The following is an 11,714-nucleotide window of genomic DNA, read 5'->3' as shown; positions in this document are numbered from 1 at the left end:
CTGTCGTGTGTCGTGCTAGAATGTTTTCCAGCCTTGCCCCGTGTCCAGGGTACATGCAAATCGAACATTTTCTAATAATGAGCCTGCCCAAGTGGTAAGCGCTCGAGTAGAAGAAACTTAACCGTGGGGGAACGTGTAATAAAGTTGGCTTTTGGCAAAGTTGGGTAATTCTAAACGAAGTACATCGAAGAAGCTTTCCAACACTGACATATCTGTGGCCATTAGTTGCAGTTCAAAGCCTTACTGAGACCAAGCCGGCTACAAAGGTTAACCTAGAAGACTGGCGATTGCTCGGTGCTGCTTGCCCGCTTCCCTGCGGGCTTCTTTGGTAGGGACCTGCAGGCGTCTCAGAATAGTAGCTCCACCCACCCTTGGCCCTCCAAGTTAGCAGCCCTTCCAGTGCTAGCTTGAGAAGAGGACAAGCTTGCCACCTGCTGTCAGTCTGGTGTTTGTGTGAAGCCAGAGCTTTCAGATGCCCTAGCTGTGTGGCCTCTGATGTCCCTGGTCCTGGCTGCATGTGGCTTGGGGGCGGGAGCGCGGTGTCGAAAAACCGAGGCAGTGGTATGAACAGTAATGAAGAACTAAGGTTCTCTAGTTTCTCATTTAGTTTCTTTTTTCTTTTTGAAGCAGGAGTCTCGCTCTGTTGCCTGGGCTAGAGTGCCGTGGCGTCAGCCTAGCTCACAGCAACCTCCATCTCTTGGCCTCAAGCGATCGTCCTGCCTCAGCCTCCCGAGTAGCTGGGACTACACACGCCACCACGCCTGGTTAAATTTTTTCTATTTTCAGTAGAGATGTGTCTCACTCTTGTTCAGGCTGGTCTCAAACTCCTGAGCTCAAGCGACTCTCCCGCCTTGACCTCCCAAAGTGCTAGGATTAAAGGCGTGAGCCACCGCGCCTGGCCTAGCCTAGTTTCGAATCCCTGTTCCTCCACCCTAGATGTGTGGCCTTGAAGGTGTTAACCTCTTTAGTTTCATCAATGGAAGATAATAAATCTACCTAACCTCATAAAGATTTGGTGAGAATTAACTGGGCTAATGCATGTAAAGTACTCCCCAAGGTACCTGGCACTTCGTAAGTGCTTAATAAATGTTAGCTCTTAGCACCTCTCAGTGTTGTGAGGTTGCTCCAAGTAGATATGAGCCCTCCAGAAATAAGCCGCCTCTGTGTAGACACACTAGGTGCAGCAGTTCCTTCCCTCACAGAGCTTACAGGTCAGATGGAAGGCTTGATAGGAAACGCCTTGCCTGGACCCTCTCTCAGACCCACATATGGGGACCACATGTCCTTCACTTGGGACAGTCTTGGTTTATGACTGCTGTCCTGGCATAGTTATTAATATTGCCTCCTTTCTCAAAAGCGCCCTGGTTTGCTTATTTCCTAGGCTAGGAGTACTAGCTCTTCCCTCTCAGCTTGGAATACGCTTTTCTGTTAAATAAAACAAGAGGCTTAAAGAGGATCTTGACTTTCTACCCATTCTTCCTTTATACTCAGATTCCTTGGCTGACTGATTTCTGTTACTAATAACTCCAATTTGGCCAGGCGCAGTGGCTCACGCCTGTAACCCTAATACCCTGGGAGGCTGAGGCGGGAGGATCACTTGAGCTCAGGAGTTCGAGACCAGCGTGAGCAAGACTGAGACCGATCTCTACTAAAAATAAAAAAAATTAACCGGGCATGGTGGCGTGTGCCTGTAGTCCCAGCTACTCAGGAGGCTGAGGCAGAAGGATCACTTGAGCCCAAGAGTTGGAGGTTGCTGTGAGCTAGGCTGACACCACAGCACTCTAATCAGGGCAACAGAGTTTGTATCTTATTTCAAAAAAAAACCAAAACCGGATTTCAAGCCCAGGGTTCCCAATACCAAAACCCAAAGCTGGTTCCATTAGATCACACTGGCTTCCCTCTTGTGTGGAGAAGGGAATCTGGATTCAGGGGAGGTGACTTGTCTGAGTTGACACAGGGGTCCTGGACATTTCCACTTCAATATCGCACAGGCTTCTCTCCTGTGGAGTGCTGCACACTGCTCCGCACCTTTTCATGAGCCTTCCCAAGCTTGTGTCTCCCGATATGCGCCTCATGTCCCCCTCTGCCTGCCTTCCACATGTGGTCAAAACCAGCCTCTCCTCTCCACCCTCATTTCTGCTACCCAGTACTTTTAAACCTTTTTATTGTTAAGAATAGCACAGGTACAGAAAAGTGCACAAAACATAAATGTAAAGCCTAATGATTTATCCCAAAGTGAACACTTGAGTTAGCATCACTCAGGCCGAGGTACTGAATAGTCAAGCAGAAGCCCCCTGCGGGGAAGTTGCTGTTCCGAGTACTTTTGTGATAGTCACGTCCTTGCTTTTATAGTTATGCCACCAGAGAATGCATCCCTAAACACTATGGTTTAGTTTTGCCTCTTCCTTGAACTTTGTATAAATAAAATGATATGGAATTGTTTTGTGTCTGGTTTCTTTTGCAAAACTCATCCATGTTGTTGCATGTAGCTATAGTAAGTTCATTTCATTGCTGTCTTCTGTCTTTCACTGTACATGTAACTATTCTATTGTTGAGGGGTAATCAAAGCCTCCCACCCACCCTCTCAGTCTCCAAACTGGCCTTTGGGTCCTCCAGCCTTGCTTCTCTTGTAGCCCATAATCCTCCCCACAGCCACAGGGATCTCTTTAAGTCTGGCCATATTGCAAATCTCATCAAGTCACCCTGGGCTTAAAACCCTTGAATGCCTCCCTATTAACTGCAGGATAAAGTCCCAAACCCTTAGTTTGGCTAACAAGACCATAATTGTAATGAGCAGAGCATTTACCATGGACTGTGCCAAGCACATTACATACATTCATTTTATTCATGATCTCGACCTTCAAACCATCTCTTCTTGATCTGGTCTCAGTCACCTTGAACTTAAAATTTTCCTCAATGTGCCAGGTTGTCTCCTGACCCTAGGCTTTTGCATATACTATTTGCACTCACTCTTCCTCCCCTTTTGGCCTAATTCAGCCTTCAAGTCTTAGCCTAGATGTCACCTCCACCAGGCAGCCTTCCCTGAACTCCCATCCACCCAGGGTAGGTCAGGTTTCCTCTTCTGTATTCCCACAGTGGCCTGCTCTCATGGCATATGTCCATTTTCTTCATCCACTAGGCTGTGGGCTGCTCGTTCACTATAGCCCAGCACTGTGCCTGACCCTCTGTAAATATGTGTTGACCATGGGCAGAGCTCACTGGGTTGAAGTCTGGGTGACTTTTTCAGGCATCCCGGTTTCTATTCCAGGCTCTGGTTTCTGTGGTGGGAACACCAAGGCAGAGCCCATTAGGATGCCAAGGAAAGCACGAGCTGCCCGCTCTGGCAGAGTCTCTGCCAGCAGCCTGGAGTCCTGTATTCCCAAGATAGGGATGAGCAGTTGAGCAAAGCTCCTGAGGCTTTCAAGTACTCCAGTAGCTTTTCCGGACTACGAAGTCTCGTTGGACAGCAGATCTGGGTAGGGAGAGGTGATTGGCATACGCCGGGCTCCTCCAGCTGGGACCAAGGCTGGCTTCATAGCTTTAGAAAGGCCTGTGCTGGCTTTAATATTCTGCTGTCACTGTCTTAAAAATATTAATAATTTTTGAACAAAGTTCCCACATTTTCATTTTGCACTGAGCCCTGAAAATTATGTTTCCATTCCTGGCCAGGTCGTAGCTGCCAGGGCCTCTGAGGGGCCCGGCTTCCACTCAGGCTTCTAGCCCAGCGTCCACATTAAAGCAGAGATATGAACACATTGGCTCAGATTGCCACATCTCTTAACCCCCTTATTCTCTGCCACTGCAGCAAGAAGCCGGAGAGAGGGAACCACACATCTCTCCTCTGAGGTCCTGGCAGGTGGGGAAGGGAAACCCCAGTGGGATCCCGCTGTGAGTTGCCCCCACCCAGGCCAGGCTGGGCTTCGGCTGCTCATAGACCCTGTTCTGCGGTTTAAATTCCACTAAAGCAGTTTCCAAGGCAAGTGGGCCTGGCCCCAGGAAAGCTGTGGAAGGGACGCTTTCATCCCAAGCTGTGGTTCCCGCAGGGAGTGGCTCCCTGGCCATTCTGGACCAGATGAGAGAAGCCATTTAGGCCAAGAATAGATGAGAGGAATGGGGTGTCTCCTTTAGTTTTCCTGGCCCTGCCAGTGTCTGATGTGGTGTCCTGTTCGCTTTAGTTCTTCACTCGGCTTGGCCCCATACGCGTTGAGTCCTGTCCTAGGGCCTTGAGAGCAAGTGACAAATGAGACCGGCTGTCTGTCTTCAGGGAGCAGTGGGGGAGGCAGACACATAAACAAACCCTCTGCCTCAGGGAGATAAGGGCTCAGTCCGGATGGCTGGCCGGGGGGTGGACACACAAAGGAGAAAACCTCAGAGGAGATTAACTGAATCTTGTTGGAAGAATAGGATTTCTTGTAGGCAGGGAAAGAGGAAGGGTATAGCCAGTGCCAAAGCCTGGCAGTATGGAAAGGTACGGTGTGTTTGGAGAACTGGTCAACTTGGGCACTGCAGGGGACTGGGGAGGTGCAGGTCTTACCAGGGCCTTGGAGTCCAGGTTCAGTCCCTGTTTGGGGTTAGCGCTCAGCATCCGCTGGTGGTGTCTGGTCATAGCAGGATAGGGGTGAGGGGGAACCTGTGGTGGTCCCCTCTGCCTCCCACTCATTCCCTACGATGCCTATTTTTCTGCTTTGGGCAGAGTGGCCAAGAGTCAGGATGTTTACCCCCACAAGAGCTGAGTCTGCAGAATTAATTCCAGACTTCTCCAAAAAAGAAGCCGGGGTGACAGCTGGCAGCTTCCTGAAAGCCTAAGATCAGAGGAAACTCTGACTTAGAGAGGAGGGAGAGGAGGACACCCAACCGAGCCTGGGTCCTGGGACACTTCTAACCCACAGATCTCCACCCTAGCTAGCAAAAACTTTTTTAACAGCTTAGGGTAAAATTTACATACTATGAGATTCACCTATTTTAAAAATACAATTCAGAGATTTTTAGTAAATTTACAGAGTTCCACAACCATTACCACAATTCAGTTTTAGAACATTTCTGTCACCCCAGAAAGGGTTTGTTCACAGTCAATCTCTGTTCCCACCTCCAGCCCCCACTAAACACTGATCTGCTTTCTATTTCTATAGATCTGCCTTTTATGGACATTTTATATAAATATAACCACATGAAATGTAGTATTTTATAACCTGCTTCTTTCACTTTGCATTATGTCTTTAAGATTCATCCACATTGAAGCATGTATTGGTATTTCATTCTTTTTTATTGCTGAGTAGCATCGCATTGTACAGATATACCACCTTTTTTATTTGTTTACCAATTGATAGATACTGGATCATTTCCACTTTTTGGCTATTATGAATAATGCTACTATGAACATTCATGTATAAATATTTGTATGAACATACATCTTCCTTTTTGTTGGGTAGATGCTTAGGAGTGGAATTGCTGTATAGTAAATGTATGTTCAACTTTTTAAGAAACTGTCAAACAGTTTTCCAAAGCAGTTATATCCTTTTTATATTCCTACCTACAAAGTATGAGGGTGCTAGTTTCTCTATGTCCTTGTCAACACTTGTTATTGTCAGTCTTTTTATTTTATCCTGCTGCAGGAACTTTTAAAAAACACCCACTGATGCCTGGGCTCCATCCCAAACCAATCAAATCAGAATCTTAAAGTTTGGGATCCAGGCATAGGCATTCAAAACAAAACCTCCCTACTTTCAAAGCTGCTAATGTGCAGCAAAGTTGGGACCCAGTGATCTAACTTCAGGTCTGAAGTTCTGTCCTGCAGGACACTGAGAAGGAGCTCAAGCTGGCCAGCAGCCTCTCCCACACCAGGAAACACGTGGGCTTGGAGTGGGAGAAAAGACAGCCCCCAAGAAGGCATTTGCCAGTCCCAGAGCAGACCAGCCTTGCTGGAAGGCGAGGTGAAGGGGCCTTGGAGGGGGTGAGATTGTGGAGTTCCAGTTTCTGCACAGCCAGCTGAGGTCCCACGACCTCAGGGATCGCTCAAGCCTCTGAAGAGATTAGGAAAGTATGACATTCCTGGCTGCAGACCAGCTCCAGATAACCCAGGACAAATGCAAAGACATGGGTGGTACCAGCAAGAAGCACGGAGTTTAGAGGCTCAGAGAGGATTATGGCTGCACAGTCTGCCATAAAAGCTCGTCCTTTCGAAGGGTCTGTGGATGATAATAACCACCCATTCTGGAATTCAACAAATGTTTATTGAACACTCTCTATGTGCCAGAACCTGTGCTGAGCACTGAATATACAGCCATGAATAAGAGTGTCAGGCTCCTGCCCCCGCCCCCGTGGAGCTCACAGTCTACTGGAAGAAACAGCCAATAAAGAATTAAACAAACAGAATGACAGGTAATGATGGAGAGGGGGCCTCTCAGTGGGGGTGAAGATCGGAGTAACTATGCAAGGGTCTGTGTGTGAAGATCTGGTCCGGGGAAGAGTTAAGGAAAGCCCGAGGCTGAAGGAGCTTGGAATGTTTTCAGCAGTGGTAGAAGGTGGGGTCAGAGAGGAAGGCAGGCAGGAACGAGATCACCTGGAGTGTTTCAGGGATCATGGCCAGAGTGTGGGTTTTAGTTTGTGTGCGATGGGGAGGATTTTGAACAGGGTAGACAAATATTATAATTTTCATTTTTTAAAAGATCACTTTGGTTGATGCAGGAAGCCTAGACCTACAGGGAGACAAGGTGAGTTGTCCAGGTGAACAATGAAAATGGCTTGGACTAGTGTTGGTGTGACGGAGATGGGTGTATAGATGGGGGACATCTTTGGAGTTAGAGATACCAGGGTTTTCTGAGCATGGGTATAAGAAAAAGAAGGAGTCAAGGATGACCCCAGTGTCATTGATGTGAGCAGTGGGGCCAAAAAGCTGGTGCCATGATCTAGGATGGAGAAGATTGGGAGAGAAGCAGAACCTGGTACTGGTGCGGGGTAGGGGGTGCTCAAATATGGATTTAATGGGGAGGAAGCGAGGAAGAAGGCCAGAGGGCTGTGACGTCCTCATGATTCCTGGCTGGAGGTTGACAATCCTTGCTGGAATTATGTTGAAATCTCAGAGATGGCAATATAAGAGGAACTTGGAAAAATTCAAGAGTTAGAGTGTATTGGCTGCCGCTTGTAACCTTTAGGAAGACCCTACAAAACCAGAGACAAGCTTAGGTGGCCCATCCTAATTACAAAAGGAAAAAGTCACTATCTCCTGTGGCCTCCTCCTTTCAGTTACTTTGAAATGTTATCATTGGCTTATGAAATCCAAACATCTAGATGGCACCACCATGGCTCCCCCACCATTTCCTCAAAACAATAGAGGCTGGAAGGCCCCTACGAAGTGTAATGAAAGCGTAGGCAGTTATGTGGCTCAGAAGACCACAGAGAAAAAGGCCACCATGAGTCAGAGCCAGCTAGCAGGCTGCAAGGGGCATAGAAACTAGAAAGGAGGGTGGAACAGGAAGGAAAAAAAGAGAGGGAAATGGGATAGAAAGAGTGAGCTGCCCAAGGTTAATACTGAAGCCGAGATGGAGAGGCACCAGGAGTGGGGGTGCAAATGACCCTAGGACCCTGGGGAAGCAATGCCTTGTAGGAAACCTTAGAATCCTTGAGTTGCAAACCTAGATGTGACCTTAGGGACCAGGTGGCTGGCTCTTTTCCCAGAAAAACGAACTGGTCTTCGGGGAGGAAATGGGAAAGAAAAAGAGAAAGCAAAGACCAAGTCTCCAAGCTTTAGAAGCCACAGAAGGTCAGTCAACAGCTTTGCTCCAGCGGAACTCAGAGGTCCCTAGTCCTTTATCGCCCTTCTCCCCATTTTGTAAGTGTCCAGCCCCCGCGGGGACTGTTGTGTCCAGCTGCATTCTGGAAGCGTGTGGTCATTGTGTCTGTTTGGGGAGGTGTCATCAGGGTCTTCTGGCCTGACATCTGTCCTCCTCGTACACCCCTCCCTGCATTCCATGGGTTCTCTGTCATGGGTTCCCAGGCACACGAGCCGCAGTGCTCACGGGCTCAGGCAGAGTGAGAAAGCAGGGTGTCATTTCCTGAGGGATAGCTCGGGTGGACCCTGGGGGTTGGGGAGTGGTCAGGAGGGGCAATGGGCTCAGCTTCTCCAAGCCACACAGGGATCCAAAGAAAACACAGCTGGAGACAGGGAGAGGGAAGAGGGAGCCAAGGCTACCCATATTGACACCTTGGGCAGAAATCCAGCTTGGTGTCATCTGGCCAGTGAAGCCTGTGTTTACTGACTTGGACCAGTTACGTCCTCCTACTGCACCTCAGTTTTCCAATCTGCAAAACAGGGGCAATAATAGCTATCTCAAGGCATTGCTGTGAGGATTTCACAGGATAACAAAATAAGAGAGACAACAGAGTGGAGTAGTTCAGAACGTGGGCTCTGGAGCCAGACTGACTCAAGCTAATTCCTTAACCTCCCTGGGCTTCAGTTTTCTCATCTGTAAAATGGGGATAATGATATTTATCTTACAGGATGTTATAAGGTTTAAGTGAGCTAATATTTGCAAAACACTTTCTTTGTCAAACAACTAGTTAATGCCAATAATCAGAGCCATTCATTGAGCCTTTTGGTGTGCCAAGTACCAGGTTCAGCACGTAATGTACCTCACCATATTAAATCCTCACTGCCACCCAGGAACGTAGGGAGGTACTAGATCATCCTGATTTTACAGATGTGGAAACTGAGGTTCAGAAAGATTTAGTTTTTTATTTCCTCTAGAACAGGGGTTGGCAAACTATGGCCCGTTTGCTAAATCCAGTGAGCAGCCTGTTCGTTTAGATGTTGTTTGCGGCTGCTTTCGTGCTATGGTGGTAGAGTTGAGCAGCTGCACTAGAGATCACAGGGCCTGCAAGGCCTAAACTATGGACTATATGGCCCTTTACAGGAAAAGCTTGTTGACATCTGCTCTAGAAAAAGGCAGAAGCAGGATTTGCACCAGGTCGGTCTGGATCCAAAACACTTAACTGCTTTGCTATCTTGGTTTTTTGCAATATTGCTGTGCTGGGTACACCACTGATGCTAGAAAGCATTTTTTCCCTGTCCCTTTGGGTGCTGGGAAGCTCCCCCCTTCCCTCTTCAAAGCTAGGAGTGAAAGTGGGATTTGGGAATTCTGATCCCTCCATCCCTCAAGACAGGTGGTGAGAACTCAGGGAGGCTGTCAAAGCCCATCCTGGGCTGCACACCTGCCAGCATTGCTTTGAAGTATGAGGGTTGAGGGGGTAATGTTTCTGGGGACAGGGGAAACCCATGCAATGGAGAGGGGCAGGCTGAGTAGGCAAGTCCCTGCAATCAAGGCCAGTGACTTGTCTTCTCCTCCCCCAGCCCAGGTCAGGGCTGAATTGAGTCAGCTGAATTGAGGCCAACAAGGTGCAGGAGTTGAGGAAGGATCCTGGGATGGTGTAGGTAGCACCTGCTCCCCAGGGACATTGGAGGGCGCCAAACCAATTCAATCACTCAGCAAATATTTATTCAATACCTACTGTATGCCAGGCACTGTTCTAGGCACTAGGGCCACAGTGTTAAACAAAATTCCAGCTCTCATGGAGACAGACAATAAACAAGAAAGAAAAAATATTAAATCGTAATAAGATCTATAAAGAAAATAAACAAGGCTGATGTGCTTGAGAGTAACTGCTGGATAGGCAGGGAGGGAGGGCCTCTCTGAACAAGTGCCATTTAGGCTGAGGCCAGAACGACAAGGCAGATCAGGTGGAAAAGCATTCCAGGGAGAGGGAACAGCAAATCAAAGGCTCTGAACAAGAATTTGCATGTTAAAGGAAAAGAAAGGCCAGTGTGGCTGGAGCTTAATGAAAAGAGGTGAGTGACCAGATGGAAAGAGGCCCTGTCACACACCTGGGAGCCAGGGCATGGCGGCAGGAGTGATGAAAAGTCATGTATAGCTTATAACGCTAATGACGGTAGCTAACATTTTTTGAGCCCTTACTAAATGTGAACTGCTTATTAAACCCTTTCAATGCACTAACTCATTTAATCCTCACAATCAATCCTATGAGGGAGGTACTTTGATTATACTCATTTTATAGGTGAGGAAACTGAGGCCCAGAGAGGTTAAACACTGGCCCAAGGTCAAACAGCTACATTTAGAACTCACTGGGGCTATTGTGGGGACAGTGAATTGCAAAGGACAAGACCTTGTAAGAGATAAAAATTATACACAGATGAAACTTGCATTTCTGTTAAGAAAATCAGAGGAGGACAGGCACAGTGGCTTATACCTATAATCCTAGCACTCTGGGAGGCTGGGGCGGGAGGATCACTTGAGGTCAATAGAAAAATTAGCCAGGCACAGTGGCATAGGCCTGTAGTCCCAGCTACTCGGGAGGCTGAGGCAGGAGGATCCTCTTGAGCCCAGGAGTTTAGGTTTCTGTGAGCTATGATGACGCCACAGCACTCTAGCCCGGGTGACCAAGAGAGACTGTGTCTGGAAAATGAGAGGAAAGAAAACTAACATCCATCCGGTTTCCTATTTGAGCCATGCTCCAGGAAGGTTACTAGAGTTCAAAGGCACATAAGCACTTCCTCTTCTGGATACCCTTAGCATTTTCTCTGTTCCCCTCATACACTCTTTCTGCCTTGTTTGTTTGTGGTATGCACCCCTAATTATAATAGCTAGCATTTATTTGGCACTAGTGGTGTGCCATATACCATCCCAGCACATGCACTATGCCCATTTAGTTTATTCTTGGAATAACCTTAAATTAGACCAGGTATGGGGTGGCTCATGCTTGTAATCCCAGCACTTTGAGGGACCAAGGTGGGAAGATCACTTGAGGCCAGGAGTTTGAGACCAGCTTGGGCAACACAGCAAGACCCCATCTCTACAAAAAATTAAAAAATTAGCTAGAGAGTTCAAGGTTACAGTAAGCTATGATCTGGCCAATGCACTCTAACTTGGGCAACACAGCAAGAGTCTGTCTCAGAAAGGAAGGAAGGAAGGAAGGAAGGAAAGAAGAAAGGAAGGAAGGAAGGAAGGAAGGAAAGAACCCAAAACCTTACATCATTGTTTCCATTCTAGGATGAGGAAATTGAGGGTCAGAGTGCTTAAGTAAGGGTCCAAGGTCATACACCTAAGAATTGACAGCCTACGATGTGAACTCTGGTCTGACACAGGGTCTAAGCACTTAACAATGGGCTATAAAACCCACTTTTCACTCTTCCATGGACAGTCTATGGGTTCCCCAACAGCAGCCGCACCGTGGCCTCAACCCCTAGTTTCCTGCCAAACAGGAATAATAGGGCTCACAGGTTATCAAGGTTAAATAAGTTAACCTACAACTACGGCGACTAACCATCCTGGTTTGCCTGGGACCGAGTGGGTTCCCAGCAACAGTTTCAAAATGGGGAAATTCCCAGGCAAATCAGGACAAGTAGGTCATCTAAGTGCGTGGTGCTAGATACATGCTCAGTGGACACCACTATTGCTTCCTCTCTCCTCTTCCTTCCATCTGACAACAAAAAGGTAGCAAGTGCCTACTCTGTGCCCTGCCCTGGGAGCTGGGAACCCGTAGGCAGCAGATGGAGGCAGGGTGGGGGGACCGTGCAGAGAATCTTGCTCCAAGAGTTCACAAAAAGATCCACAGTCCTGGAGAAAGGCAAACCTCCCTGGGGCTGATTGTAGTTGCCTGCGTGGTGCTTCCTGCGTTGACAGCATTTGCTTCCATTTGCTTTC

The sequence above is a fragment of the Lemur catta genome, chromosome 17 (assembly GCF_020740605.2).
Source record: "Lemur catta isolate mLemCat1 chromosome 17, mLemCat1.pri, whole genome shotgun sequence".
Classification (NCBI taxonomy): Eukaryota; Metazoa; Chordata; class Mammalia; order Primates; family Lemuridae; genus Lemur; species Lemur catta.
Note: the sequence above shows the minus strand (reverse complement) of the source record.